Source organism: Delphinus delphis, chromosome 17, assembly GCF_949987515.2.
Source record: "Delphinus delphis chromosome 17, mDelDel1.2, whole genome shotgun sequence".
In the NCBI taxonomy this organism is placed as follows: domain Eukaryota; kingdom Metazoa; phylum Chordata; class Mammalia; order Artiodactyla; family Delphinidae; genus Delphinus; species Delphinus delphis.
Window position 1 is genome coordinate 34,172,328 of NC_082699.1, and position 15,280 is coordinate 34,187,607.

At 43.4% G+C, this 15,280-nt stretch overlaps 1 long non-coding RNA gene across 2 annotated transcripts in view; it reads right to left on the reverse strand.

Moving 5' to 3' along the window:
* Window positions 1-4,602: 4,602 nt before the first annotated feature.
* LOC132413115 (uncharacterized) overlaps window positions 4,603-15,280 on the reverse strand; it is a 28,821-nt gene continuing 18,143 nt past the window's right edge. Inside the window, exons 6-8 of one of the 2 annotated variants that reach the window (XR_009516613.1) lie at window positions 6,214-6,498; window positions 5,261-5,431; window positions 4,603-4,985 (exon numbers count right to left, since the gene is read on the reverse strand). This is a non-coding gene — a long non-coding RNA (uncharacterized lncRNA). Of the gene's footprint in view, window positions 4,986-5,260; window positions 5,432-6,213; window positions 6,502-15,280 lie in introns of both variants that reach the window. The other variant, XR_009516612.1, reaches the window with a different exon arrangement.

Genomic DNA, 15,280 nt, shown 5'->3' on the forward strand with positions numbered 1-15,280 from the left:
TTTCTCTGATTGCTTTAGGTGTAAGGTTAGGTTGTTTATTTGAGATTTTTCTTGCTTCTTGAGGTAGGATTGTATTGCTGTAAACTTCCCTCTTAGAACTGCTTTTGCTGCATCCCACAGATTTTGGGTCATCCTGTTTCCATTGTCATTTTTTTCTAGGTATTTTTTGATTTCATCTTTGATTCCTTAAGTGATCTCTTGGTTATTGAGTAGTGTGTTGTTTAGCCTCCATGTGTTTGTGTTTTTTACAGATTTTTTCCTGTAATTTATATCTAGTCTCATAGTGTTGTGGTCAGAAAAGATGCTTGATATGATTTCAATTTTTTAAAATTTACCTAGGCTTAACTTGTGACCCAAGATGTGAACTATCCTGGTGAATGTTCCATGTGCACTTGAGAAGAAAGTGTATTCTGTTGTTTTTGGATGAAGTGTCCTATAAGTATCAGTTAAGTCCGTCTGGTCTAATGTGTCACTTAAAGCTTGCGTTTCCTTATTTATTTTCTGTTTGGATGATATGTCCATTGGTGTGAGTGGGGTGTTAAGTTTCCATACTATTATCATGTTACTGTCGACTTCCCCTTTTATGGCTGTTAGCATTTGCCTTATGTATTCAGGTGCTTCTATATTCGGTGCATAAATATTTACAATTGTTATTTCTTCTTCTTGGATTGATCACTTGATCAATATGTAGTATCCTTCATTATCTCTTGTAATAGTCTTTATTTTAAAGTCTATTTTGTCTGATTTGTGTATTGCTACTCCAGCTTTCTTTTGAGGTCCATTTGCGTGGAATATCTTTTTCCATCCCCTCATTTTCAGTCTGTATGTGTCCCTAGGTCGGAAGTGGGTCTCTTGCAGACAGAATATATACAGGTCTTGTTTTTATATCCATTCAGCTAGTCTGTGTCTTTTGGTTGGCGCATTTAATCCATTCACATTTAAGGCAATTATCTATATGTATGTTCCTATTACCATTTTCTTAATTGTTTTGGGTTTGTTTTTGTAGGTCCTTTTCTTCTCTCATGTTTCCCGCTTAGAGAAGTTCCTTTAGCGTTTGTTGTAGAACTGGTTCGATGGGGCTGAATTCTCTTAGCTTCTGTTTCTCTGTAAAGGTTTTAATTTCTCCATTGAATCTGAATGAGATCCTTGCTGGTTAGAGTAATCTTGGTTGTAGGTTTTTCTCTTTTGTCATTTAAAATATATCCTGTCACTCCCATCTGGCCTGCAGAGTTTCTGCTGCAAAATCAGCTGATAACCTTATGGGGATTCCCTTTGTATGTTATTAATTGCTTTTCCATTGCTGCTTTTAATGTTTTCTCTTTGCATTTAATTTTGGACAGTTTGATTAGTATGTGTCTTGGTGTGCTTCTCCTTGTGTTTACCGTGTATGGGAATATGTGCTAATGTTTTTTCTTTGCATTTAATTTTTGATAGTTTGCTTAATATGTGTCTTGGTGTGCTTCTCCTTGTTTACCGTGTACGGGAATGTGTGCTTCCTGGACTTGGGTGGCTATTTCCTTTTCATGTTAGGGAAGTTTTCGACTATAAGCTCTTCAAATATTTTCTCAGACCCTTGCTTTTTCTCTTCTTCTGGGACCCCTGTAATTCGAATGTGGGTGCATTTAATGTTATCTCAGAGGTCTCTGAGACTGTCCTCAATTCTTTTTTTTAATTGGAGTAAAATTGCTTTACAATTTTGTGTTAGTTTCTGCTGTACAATGAAGTGAATCCGCTATACGTATACCTATATCCACTCCCTCTTGGACCACCCTTCTCCCCTCCCCGCACCCATCTAGGTCATCACAGAGCACTGATCTGAGCTCCGTGTGCTCTACAGCAGGTTTCCACTAGCTATCTATTTTACACATGGTCGTGTATTTATGTCAAACCTAATCTCCCAGTTCGTCCCATCCTCTCCTTCCCCTACTGTGTCTACATGTCAGTTCTCTTCCTCTACATCTCTATTCCTGCCCTTCAAATAGGTTCATCTGTACCCAGAAATCCCATTACTGGGCATATACCCTGAGAAAACCATAATTCAAAAGGACACACGTACCCCAGTGTTCATTGCAGCACTATTTACAATAGCCAGGACATGGAAACAACCTAAATGTCCAATGATAGATGTCCTCAATTCTTTTCATTCTTTTTTCTTTATTCAGCTTCACAGCAGTTATTTCCACCATTCTATCTTTCAGCTCACTTATCCGTTCTTCTGCCTCAGTTAGTCTCCCATTGATTCCTTCTAGAGAATTTTTAATTTCATTTATTGTGTTGTTCAACAGTGTTTGTTTGTTCTTTAGATTTTCTAGGTCCTTGTTAAATGTCTTTTGTATTTTCTCCATTCTCTTTCCGAGATTTTGGAACATCTTTATTAGCATTACTCTGGATTCTTTTTCAGGTAGACTGCCTATCTCCTCTTCATTTGTTTGGTCTGGTGGGTTTTTACCTTGCTCTTTCATCTGCTGCATATTTCTCTGTCTTCTCATTTTGTTTAATTTACTGTGTTTGGGGTCTCCTTTCTGCAGGCTGCAGGGTCATAGTGCCTTTTACTTCTGTTGTCTGTCCCCACTGGCTTGTGTAGGCTTCCTGGTTGGGGGCACTGGTGCCTGCGTTCTGTGAGTGGAGGTAGATCTTGTTCTTCTGATGGGCAGGGCCACTTCTGGTGGTGTGCTTTATGGTGTCTGTGAGCTTAGTATTACTTTAGGCAGGCTGTCTGGTAATGGGTGGGGTTGAGTTCCTGTCTTGCTAGTTGTTTGTCATGAGGCATCCAGCACTGGAGCTTGCTGGCCATTGGGTGGAGCCAGGTCTTTGTGTTAAGATGGAGACTGCTGGGCGAGCTCTCACCGATTAATATTCCATGGGGCTGGGAGTTCTCTGGTGGTCCAAAATCCTGAACTCAGCTCTCCCTCCTTGGAGGCTCAGGCCCGACCCCCGGCTGGAGCACCAAGACCCTACAAGCCACACGGTGTGGAAGAAAAGGAAGAAGAAAACAAACAAACAAAAAACCCAAACAAACGAACACACAAAACCCTAAGACAAGTGGTAAAAGCAAAACTAAACAGACAAATTACATAAAGAAACATACACACACGTACTCACAAAAAGAAAAGAAAAGAAAAAAAAGCAAAAACAAAGAAGAGAGCAACCAAATCAATAAACAAACCCAAAAATGAAAGCAAACACTAAAAACTACAAAACACATAAAACCAGAAACACATCAAATGCAGAAAGCAAACTAAAAAGAGGCGATGAAAGCATAAAACTAACCCACAAAAATCAAAAAACTGCAAAGATGAAAGATGAAAACAAAAGGAAAACATATAAAACAACAAAGTAGTAAAGTAAAAATAGAAAAATGTAGTTAAAAATAAAATGAAAACAAAGCAAAAGAAAGGAAAAAACAAACAAGGAAAAAACAGTGTAATGAAAAATTACCATAGAAATAGGAAAAAAATAGAATAGAAATATATTAAAAATAAAAGCATAAAAAAGTAAAAAATTAAAAGAATAATAAAAAAAGAACAACTGAACAACAAAAAAAGTAGTGATATTTTCCTGTGGCCTTAGCTGTCAGTGTCCTTGCCCACATAGTGAGCCACAGCCAATCCCTGCCTCCACAGGAAGTCCTCCAGTACTTCTAGGTAGGTCTCTGGACCTACTGTGGGCACTGTGGGGCAAGCTCAGACTGATCTGACCTTATTCCCACATGTACTTGTCCCCAAAGCCCACAGCCTCAATTGTGGGAAAACTTGTTGTCTATTCAGGTATTCTACAGACGCAGGGTTTGCCAAGCCGATTGCAGGGATTTAATCCACTGCTTCTGCAGCTGCACGGGGAGATTTCCCTTTCTCTTCTTTGGTTGCACAGCCCCTGGGGTTTAGCTTTGGTTTTGGCCCCACCTCTGGGAGTGGGCCGCCCTCAGACATCTGTTCGCTGCACAGGAAAAAGGGTGCGAAAGCAGCAGCTGATTAGGGCTCACTTGCTCACTCAGGCTGGGGAGAGGGAGGGATATGGCAATCACAATCAGGATGTGCAGGGAGTGCCTGCTGTGGCAGAGGCCAGCATGAAGCTCCAAGAGCCTGAGCCGTGCTGTGCATTCTCCTGGGGAAGTTGGCCCCAATCGCAGCACCCTCGGCAGTGGTGGGCTCCACAGGCTGCTGGGAAGGTGTGGACAGTGACCTGCCTTGCACACAGGACTCTTGGTAGCAGCGGTGGACGGCAGCCTCTGGGGTCAGATATAACAGCCATGGCTTGTGCTTGTGCTCACGTAGGTGTTGCCCTGCTGTCTGTGAGTGTGTGAAGCAGGAAGCTCCTATGGCGGGCCGCTCCTCAAGCACCCCACAACAAAGGTCTCTTGCCTCTCTGGCAGGCCCAGCTTTTTCCCAGACTCTCTGCCAACTAGCTCTGGCGCACTAGCCGCCCCCCGGCTGTCCTCATGCAGTCAACCCCAGTCCTCTCCCTGGGTTCTGACCTCTGAAGACCAAGCCTCAGCACTCAGCCCCCACCCGCCCCGGCGAGTGAGCAGACAAGCATCTCAGGCTGGTGAGTGCTGGTCTGCACCGATCCTCTGTGTGGGAATCTCTCCGCTCTGCCTCTGCACCTCTGTTGCTGCTCTCTCCTCTGAGGTTCCAGAGCTACCCCGCAGTCCCCGCCAGGGAATGGTATTCCTAGTGTGTGGAAACATTTCCTCCTTCACAGCTCCCTCCCACTGGTGCAGGTCCCGTCCCTATTCTTTTGTCTCTGTTTTCTCTTTTTTTCTTTTGCCCTACCCAGGTACGTGGGGAGTTTCTTGCCTTTTGGGAGGTCTGAGGTCTTCTGCCAGCGTTCAGTAGGTGTTCTGTAGGAGTTGTTCCACGTGTAGATGTATTTCTGGTGTATCTGTGGGGAGGAAGGTGATCTCCGCGTCTTACTCTTCCGCCATCTTCCCCTCCCAGGTATCTGTTTTTTCTAGACTTTTCTTTCTTCAGCTCACAAAGGGGCCCCTGAGGATTAAGCAGAGGAACGTCAGGTTTTCTTCCAGGCCAGCTTCAGCCCTGGGATGTTCAGGGCAGACTCTCATTACAAACCTCAGTTTCTGAGGCTCCTGGCTTATGGCCATTTAGTATAGAAGGAGGCTCCTGGCTGGGGATGGCTCAGACAAAACGATGCAGGTTCTAATCTGTGGCAGTGGGCAGTGGGGGGGGGGGGTGTCAGTGCAGGAAGAGGCATTCGCTGCCTTAGGCATTTAAACCATTGCCTTCTCTTCAGGATGGCTCACCTGCAAGATTCTGTGGGGTCCGCCTCCTGGCACCATGCTACAATTGCCGGATTTTGGGTCTGGAGCAACCCAGGTCTTCGTCCGGCATTTCCGGAGAGTGCTTTCTCTTCGGAGCACGTCTGGGGACTGGCTTCTCTGCTTCCACCTTGGCTGGCGTGGCCAAAGGAGCATCTTCCATGGGGAAGAGAGGGAAGACATTCCAGTTTGGAAGAATAAAAGCAAAGACACACTCTTCTCTACCTTGTCCTGCCCCAAATATAAATTCATAGCACCCTCACATTTTTACAACTATGGGCTTAAAAAGACCAGGAGCTTAAGGGGCCTACCCAGTGTTACACAGGTAGTGGAGAGGTGTTCTGTTCAATGGTTAGGTTCATGATGGGGCTCTGGATTTACAGCTGATAGGAATGTGAGGACAAGCTCATGCCATTTCAAACATTTCCAAGTGATACTGAGAGAGATGTTAAGGTGCAAAATGAGGGTGCTGAATGACCTCACAAAGTGGGAATGGTGGGCCCATTTTAACATGAAATTGAAAAGAAATTCATGACAAAAGGACATAATAGAAAATGACAACATAATCATAACACTCCCCTCTCCCGTGGAAGTAAAATTCATTAGAATCCTCTCTCTCTCTACCATGAAAGGATGAGATAAAGTCTCAGCAGCAGCCCCTGTGAAAAACATGGTCAACAGGGTGAAGAGGTGTTACTAAGACCATATGGTGCGACTCAGAGAAGCAAAGAGACAACTCTGCCCTTAGCCTGATGAGGCCCACAGGAAGGAACATTTGTGGCAACCTTGGATAGTGTGGCAATGAGAGAGAACCTTCTTTAGGAGGGGACTCCCTGCTGCCGACCTTGAAAGAGCAAATATGGGACATTCGTTTACTGTGGCTCTTGCAGAGGCGATGTGCCCAGAGGTTGGGCCACCCTGCTTGACAATCAAAGCACCTTGTATTCCTGTGCTGCTTGAAAGCTCCAATCGCCGGATTTTGGGTCTGGGGCAACCCAGGTCTTCGTCCGACCATTCCAGAGAGTGCTTTCTCTTCGGAGCACGTCTGGGGACTGGCTTCTCTGCTTCTACCTTAGCTGGCGTGGCCAAAGGAACATCCCCGTAGAGCCGGTAGCCACCAACCAGGCAGTATGTCTCCCCGTGCCAGCCCAACTGCGTTTCTCCATACCCGCGGTACAGGACATGGTAGTGACCAGGTGTAGGACGAGAAACGGGAGGCACTACTGCTGCAAAGAAAATCAGAACTGATCAGTCACTTCTGCTGTGCACAGTCTCCTGCCAGAATTTCCCTCTCTCATGTCTCTCCCAGTTTCTGGCTGAAGACCTTTTAATCTACTTGACGTCCAAAACACAGCCTTGGCCCATCATCTCTATGAGTCCCTAGAGAAGGGACACTGGCTGCAAAAGCAATCCCTAGAGCCTAGGGCTGCAGCAGATGAGGACGTCTCTTCACCGTTCCCAGGGAAAACAGTAGAACCCGAAAGTAATTGCAATCATGATCCTCTCCATCTCTCCCTTCCGCAACAGAGAAAACATTTCTTGCAGTCTGTCACTTCTGAGGCTTTCATGGAAATATCTTTCAAGTTTTGGAAAAAAATAATATAAATTTGTTAAGAACCCTGCCCACCTTGGCAACCCCTCTTGGGCCCCATTTATACTGCCTATTTCAACCACACTGAACTCTAGCTGTCTAACACTTTTATGTCGATTAGAACAAGGACAAATACTGAGGCAGAGTGATCAGGAGACTCAGAACCGGGTTCTGGGTACAAGTCTAGGCTCACATCAACCCAGCCTCCTGGGACACCATCTCCTCAGCCCTCCAGTCTCATTAGCACTTTATCACCCCCCCCCCTTCGTTCTTATGGTGTTCCCATCAATATGGCAACACCCTCTCCCCTAGTACTCAGCAACTCAGTAAAGGATGTGTCTGAGGGGACCGATATAGATGTCTCCATGATAGCACAGTGGTGCCTGGGTTTGAAGGTGCGGTTCAAGAGTGGCCCTGTTCCTCAAACCGCTCCATTTACAATTTGCCAACAAAAATGCACTTGTCTTTTGTTAAGAGGCCAATCAGGAAAGGGTCTGAATGGAAGCATCCTGTAGCCCAAAGGGTAAGGCTACATTTATAAAGCTCAAAACCGTCCTGCACACTTGTCCAGGGATGACCTTTCACTTGTCCTCAGCAGTGAGAACTGTGCGTCCCTGAAGGCGTCCCAGGTCACCGGTATTACTTACATCTGGGAAAGTGCTCAGCTGTACATAGTTGGCAACCCCCACAGGAACATGTGCCAGCCAGGTGAGGTTGTGTGTGTATCATATCTCCTGTAGAGTTGCCCTGTCTGGGCGTACCTGCTGCACTGCCCACCCAGGGAACAGAGCACAGGTTAGAGTACACATACACTATCCGGTCACACATTCTCACACAGACAGCCAAAAAGATTGGTATCTGGTGGAGAACTGGTAGAGAAGTTTCTCTGAGTGCAGCCCGTTTGCACAGTTATGCTGCCATGGAAACTCTGAGAACGCCTGTGACGGCATCACTACCCAGTGAGGTCATATATGGAACCTTTGACTTGAGGGGCAGGCTTGAGGAGGAGGGACAGTTTTGTGGAGGAGAACAGGGTAGAGGCAAAGGTACTCTGCCTCGCCCCTCACCCTGGGCCTCCCCACCCATGCCCTAGTGTAGTAGACACCCCACATGGGGCGTGCCGGTGGGCTGGCACAGCCACAAGGGGCCACAGGAGGGCAAGAGAGACCCATATTCTGAGTTTGGCTTGAGAGACAAGATTAATGTAAGAGACAGCTAGGTTGTATGGCACTGACCCTAAGAGGCAGAGATTTGTGTGGCCTGGGGAATCAGGGAAGGCTCCTTGGCAGTCGGCCTGAAGGACAAGTGAGATTTGGACCCATGTGGAAGAGAGGGAAGACATTACAGTTTGGAAGAATAAAGGAAAAGACACACTCTTCTCGACCTTGTCGTGCCCCAAATATAAATTCATAGCACCCTCACATTTTTACAACTGAGGACTTAAAAAAACCAAGAGGTTAAGGGGCCTACCCAGTGTTACACAGGTAGTGGAGAGGTGTTCTGCTCAATGGTTAGGTTCATGTCGGGGCTCCAGATTTACAGCTAATAGGAATGTGAGGACAAGCTCATGCCATTTCAAATATTTCCAAGTGATACTGAGAGTGATGTTAAAGGTGCAAAATGAGGGTGCTGAATGACCTCACAAAGTGGAAATGGTGGGCCCATTTTAACATGAAATTGAAAACAAATTCATGACAAAAGGACATAATAGAAAATGACAACATAATCATTACACTCCCCTCTCCCCTAGAAGTAAAAATCATTAGAATCCTCTCTCTCCACCATGAAAGGATGAGATAAAGACTCAGCAGCAGCTCCCATTGAAAAACATGGTCAACAGTGTGCAGAGGTGTTTCTAAGACGATTTGGGCCAGTTCAGAGAAGGAAAGAGACAACTCTGCCGTCAGCCTGATCAGGCCCACAGTAAGGAACAGTTGGGGCAGCCTTTGATAGTGTGGCAATGAGAGACAACCTTCTTTAGGAGGGGACTCCTTGTTGCCGACTTTGAAAAAGCATAGATGGGACATTCGTTTACTGGGGCTGTTGCAGAGGCGATGTGCCCAGGAGGTAGAGACTGCTTCGACTACCATTTTAGAGGTTGGGCCACCCTGGTTGAAAACCACAGCACCTTCTATTCCTAAACTGCTTGAATCAGCGGGTGCATATTAGGACACACGAAGTCAGGCCCCATTGGAGCAGACTGCCTTTGGGAGTGGTAGAATGTAAAATGAGAAGGGGAATGCTCTGGAGGAGCTTTGTCATGGCAGATGGGCCAGCATGAGACCATTCAGATTCTCCAAGGCTCCAGAGATTACTTGGCTGGGAGCATCCCTCTGATGTGGTGGGGGAACTTCTACCTTAATAGGATGTGGCTGGGCATCTGGGGGAGGCAGAATAAATGGTTTATTAACTACGAGAGCGAGAGACTCACCTGGGGGGTTCCACAAAAGCACTTAAAAAGACTTGTACCTGGATTCTTGAGCCAACCCTAAGAAAACTTATCTAGATGTGGAGTAGGGCTCAGGAAGCTGCACTTTTAATAAGCTTCCTGGGCAGTCCCACCACAGTGGTCCATGGATAGAATGACCAAATTATTGTGTATTCTCAGTTGCTTTTGGGAGTCAAAGTGAGCAATATGAGAAACTGCAGCAGCCCTACGTATAAACAGGGAATATTCAAGGCAAACAGAGGTGTTCAGTTATTCTATGCATGAATCAGATTTGAGAAAAGCTAGCCTGCTGGTTAAAGAATACAACCCTTCCGACACACAGACCAGATTCTGTCCTACTTACTTGTGTGATTTTGCCCAAGTTCTTTTATCCTTCTGACTGTTTCTTCATATGGAAAAGAGCTATGGCTGTACATTTAGCACAATATTCTCTTTTGGCAAAAGTTGCTCTGGGTCCATTTGTGTTCTCTGCAACTTAATCCTTTCCAGTGCGCAAGCATTTTTAAGTTGTTTGGTGAAGTATTACATTTGACTTTCAACTGTTCATTACTTTGGGCAAAGCTTATGTAGTGCTGCAGAGACTACAACCTATGCAGAGATAGTGAGGGGATGTTATAAGCTTATTCTTCCGGTTTATTCAAAAGTTTAACCTTTTCTCCTTTTCCTCAACCTGCCACCAAGAGATGAGAAAGAAGGCAGAGCCTGGAAATGCACACCAAGCAATACTTCTGGGGAGTTAGTTGGAGCGGGAGGGCTGCCGCCTGAGCCCAGCTCTGCTTAGCCGTGCGGGTCGGCGGTGTGTCCAGCGGCTGTGGCGGAACCCGAGGGTGCTGGGCATGGGCCCGTGTCACGGCTGCACTGGAGCGGTAAGTGAGGGCCATGGCCCGTTCTTGCGCGGCCGCCACATTCCCAGCCCTCCTGGTTCCTTCGCTGCTCCGCACCGCCGGGAGCCGGGAGCCCAGAGCAGCCCGCAAACGGGCACCTGCGCCCGCCGCCCAGAGATACATCTACACGTGGAACAACTCCTACATAACACCTACTGAACACTGGCAGAAGACCTCAGACCTCCCAAAAGGGAAGAAAGTCCCCACGTACCTGGATGTGTGTATGAAAGGCTCTTGGTGCTGCAGCCAGGAGTCAGTGCTGTGCCTCTGAGGTGGGAGAGCCAACTTCAGGACACTGGTCCACAAGAGACCTCCCAGCTCCACGTAATATCAAATGGTGAAAATCTCCCAGAGATCTCCATCTCAACAACAGCACGCAGAATCACTCAACGACCAGCAAGCTACAGTGCTGGACACCCTATGGCAAACAACTAGCAAGACAGGAACACAACCCCACCCATTAGCAGAGAGGCTGCCGAAAATCATAGTAAGTCCACAGACACCCCAAAACACACCAACAGACGTGGACCTGCCTACCAGAAAGACAAGATCCAGCCTCATCCACCAGAACACAGTCACTACTGCCCTCCACCTGGAAGCCTACACAACCCACTGAAACAACTTTAGCCACTGGGGACAGACACCAAAAACAAAGGGAACTACGAATGTGCAGCCTGCAAAAAGGAGACTCAAAACACAGTAAGATAAGCAAAATGAGGAGACAGAAAAACACACATCAGATATAGGAGCAAGATAAAAACACACCAGACCTAACAAATGAAGAGGAAATAGGCAGTCTACCTGAAAAAGAATTCAGAATAATGATAGTAAAGATGATCCAATATCTTGGAAATAGAATACACAAAATGCAAGAAACATTTAACAAGGACTTAAAAGAACTAAAGATGAAACAAACAACGATGAACAATACAAGAAATGAAATTAAAAATACTCTAGATGGGATTAATAGCAGAATAAAAGGCAGAAGAATGGATAAGTGACCTGGAAGATAAAATAGTGGAAATAACTACTGCAGAGCAGAATAAAGAAAAAAGAATGAAAAGAACTGAGGACAGTCTCAGAGACATCGGGGACAACATTAAACGCACCAACATTCAAATTATAGGGGTTCCAGAAGAAGAAGAGAAAAAGAAAGGGACTGAGAAAATATTTGAAGAGATTATAGTTGAAAACTTCCCTAATATGGGAAAGGAAATAGTTACTCAACTCCAGGAAGCACAGAGTCTCATACAGGATAAATCGAAGGAGAAATATGCCAAGACACATATTAATCAAACTGTCAAAAATTAAATTCAAAGAAAACATATTAAAAGCAGCCAGGGAAAAACAACAAATAACACACAAGGGAATCCCCATAAGGTTAAAAGCTGATCTTTCAGCAGAAACTCTGCAAGCCAGAAGGAACTGGCAGGACATATTTAAAGCGATGAAGGAGAAGAACCTACAACCAAGATTACTCTACCCAGCAAGGATCTCATTCAGATTTGATGGAGCAATTAAAAGCTTTAGAGACAAGCAAAAGCTGAGAGAGTTCAGCACCACCAAACCAGCTTTACAACAAAGGCTAAAGGAATTTCTCTAGGCAAGAAACCCAACAGAAGGAAAAGACCTACAAAAACGAACCCAAAACAATTAAGAAAATGGGAATAGGAACATACATATAGAAAATTACCTTAAATGTAAATAGACTAAATGCTCCCACCAAAAGACACAGATTGGCTGAATGGATACAAAAACAAGACCCATATATATGCTGTCTACAAGAGACCCATTTCAGACCTAGAGACACATACAGACTAAAAGTAAGGGGATGGAAAAAGATATTCCATGCAAATGGAAACCAAAAGAAAGCTGGAGTAGCAATTCTCATATCAGACAAAATAGACTTTAAAATAAAGACTATTAGAAGAGACAAAGAAGGACACTACAAAATGATCAAGGGATCGATCCAAGAAGAAGATATAACAATTGTAAATATTATGCACCCAACATAGGAGCACCTCAATACATAAGGCAAATACTAATAGCCATAAAAGGAGAAATCGACAGTAACACATTCAGAGTAGGGGACTTTAACACCCCACCTTCACCAATGGACAGATCATCCAAAATGAAAATAAATAAGGAAACACAAGCTTTAAATGATACATTAAACAAGATGGACTTAATTGATATTTATAGGACATTCAATCCAAAAACAACAGAATACACATTTTTCTCAAGTGCTCGTGGAATATTCTCCAGGATAGATCATATCTTGGGTCACAAATCAAGCCTTGGTAAATTTAAGGAAATTGAAATTGTATCAAATATCTTTTCTGACCAAAACGCTATGAGACTAGACTTCAATTACAGGAAAAGATCTGTAAAAAATACAATCACATGGAGGCTAAACAGTGCACTACTTAATAACGAAGTGATCACTGAAGAAATCAAAGAGGAAATCAAAAAATACCTAGAAACAAATGACAATGGAGACACGACGACCCAAAACTTATGGGATGCAGCAAAAGCACTTCTAAGAGGGAAGTTTATAGCAATACAATCCTACCTTAAGAAACAGGAAACATCTCGAATAAACAACCTAAACTTGCCTCTAAACCAATTAGAGAAAGAAGAAGAAAAAAAACCCAAAGTTAGCAGAAGGACAGAAATCATAAAGATCAGATCAGAAATAAATGAAAAAGAAATGAAGGAAACGATAGCAAAGATCAATAAAACTGAAAGCTGGTTCTTTGAGAAGATAAACAAAATTGATAAACCATTAGCCAGACTCATCAAGAAAAAAAGGGAGAAGAGTCAAATCAATAGAATCAGAAATGAAAAAGGAGAAGTAATAACTGACACTGCAGAAATACAAAAGATCATGAGAGGTTACTACAAGCAACTCTATGCCAATAAAATGGACAACATGGAAGAAGTGGACAAATCCCTAGAAATGCACAAGCGGCCAAGACTGAATCAGGAAAAAACAGAAAATATGAACAGACCAATCACAAGCACTGAAATTGAAACTGTGATTAAAAATCTTCCAACAATCAAAAACCCAGGACCAGATGGCTTCACAGGCGAATTCTATCAAACATTTAGAGAAGAGCTAACACCTATCCTTCTCAAACTCTTCCAAAATACAGCAGAGGGAGGAACACTCCCAAACTCATTCTACGAGGCCACCATCACCCTGATACCAAAACCAGACAAGGATGTCACAAAGAAAGGAAACTACAGGCCAATATCACTGATGAACATAGATGCAAAAATCCTGAACAAAATACTAGCAAACACAATCCAACAGCACATTCAAAGGATCATACACCATGATCAAGTGGGGTTTATTCCAGGAATGCAAGGATTCTTCAATATACACAAATCTATCAATGTGATAAACCATAATAACAAATTGAAGGAGATAAACCATATGATCATCTCAATAGATGCAGGAAAAGCTTTCCACAAAATTCAACACCCATTTACGATAAAAACCCTCCAGAAAATAGGCATAGAGGGAACTTGCCTCAACATAATAAAGGCCATATATGACAAACCCACAGCCAACATCATCCTCAATGGTGAAAAACTGAAAGAATTTCCACTAAGATCAGGAAAAAGACAAGGTTGCCCACTCCCACCACTCTTATTCAACATAATTTTGGAAGTTTTAGCCACAGCAATCAGAGAAGAAAAGGAAATAAAAGGAATCCAAATCGGAAAAGAAGAAGTAAAGCTGTCACTGTTTGCAGATGACATAATACTATACATAGAGAATCCTAAAGATGCTACCAGAAAACTACTAGAACTAATCAATGAATTTGGTAAAGTTGCAGGATACAAAATTAATGCACAGAAATCTCTTGCATTCCTATACACTAATGATGAAAAATCTGAAAGTGAAATCAAGAAAACACTCCCATTTACCACTGCAACAAAAAGAATAAAATATCTAGGAATAAACCTACTTAAGGAGACAAAAGACCTATATGAAGAAAATTATAAGACACTGATGTAAGAAATTACAGATGATACAAATAGATGGAGAGATATACCATGTTCTTGGATTGGAAGAATCAACATTGTGAAAATGACTCTACTACCCAAAGCAATCTACAGATTCAATGCAATCCCTATCAAACTATCACTGGCATTTTTCACAGAACTAGAAGTAAAAATTTCACAGTTTGTATGGAAACACAAAAGACCCCAAATAGCCAAAGCTACCTTGAGAACGAAAAACGGAGCCGGAGGAATCAGGCTACCTGGGTTCATACTCTACTACAAAGCTACAGTAATCAAGACAGTATGGTACTGGCACAAAAACAGAAAGATAGATCAATGGAACAGGATAGAAAGCCCAGAGATAAACCCACGCACATATGGTCACCTTATCTTTGATAAAGGAGGCAGGAATGTACAGTGGAGAAAGGACAGCCTCTTCAATAAGTTGTGCTGGAAAAACTGGACAGGTACATGTCAAAGTATGAGATTAGATCACTCCCTAACAGCATACATAAAAATAAGCTCAAAATGGATTAAAGACCTAAATGTAAGGCCAGACACTATCAAACTCTTAGAGGAAAACATAGGCAGGACACTCTATGACATAAATCACAGCAAGATCCTTTTTGACCCACCTCCTAGAGAAATGGAAATAAAAACAAAAATAAACAAATGGGACCTAATGAAACTTCAAAGCTTTTGCACAGCAAAGGAAACCATAAACAAGACCAAAAGACAACCCTCAGAATGGGGGAAAATATTGCAAATGAAGCAAGTGACAAGGGATTAATGTCCAAAATTTATAAGAAGCTCATGCAGCTCAATAACAACCAAAAAAAAACAACGAAATCCAAAAATGGGCAGAAGACCTAAATAGACAATTCTCCGAAGTAGTTATACAGACTGCCAACAAACACATGAAAGAATGCTCAACATCATTAATCATTGGGGAAATGCAAATCAAAACTACAATGAGATATCATCTCACATCAGTCAGAAAGGCCATCATCAAAAAATCTTGAAACAATAAATGCTGGAGAGGGTGTGGAGAAAAGGGAACACTCTTG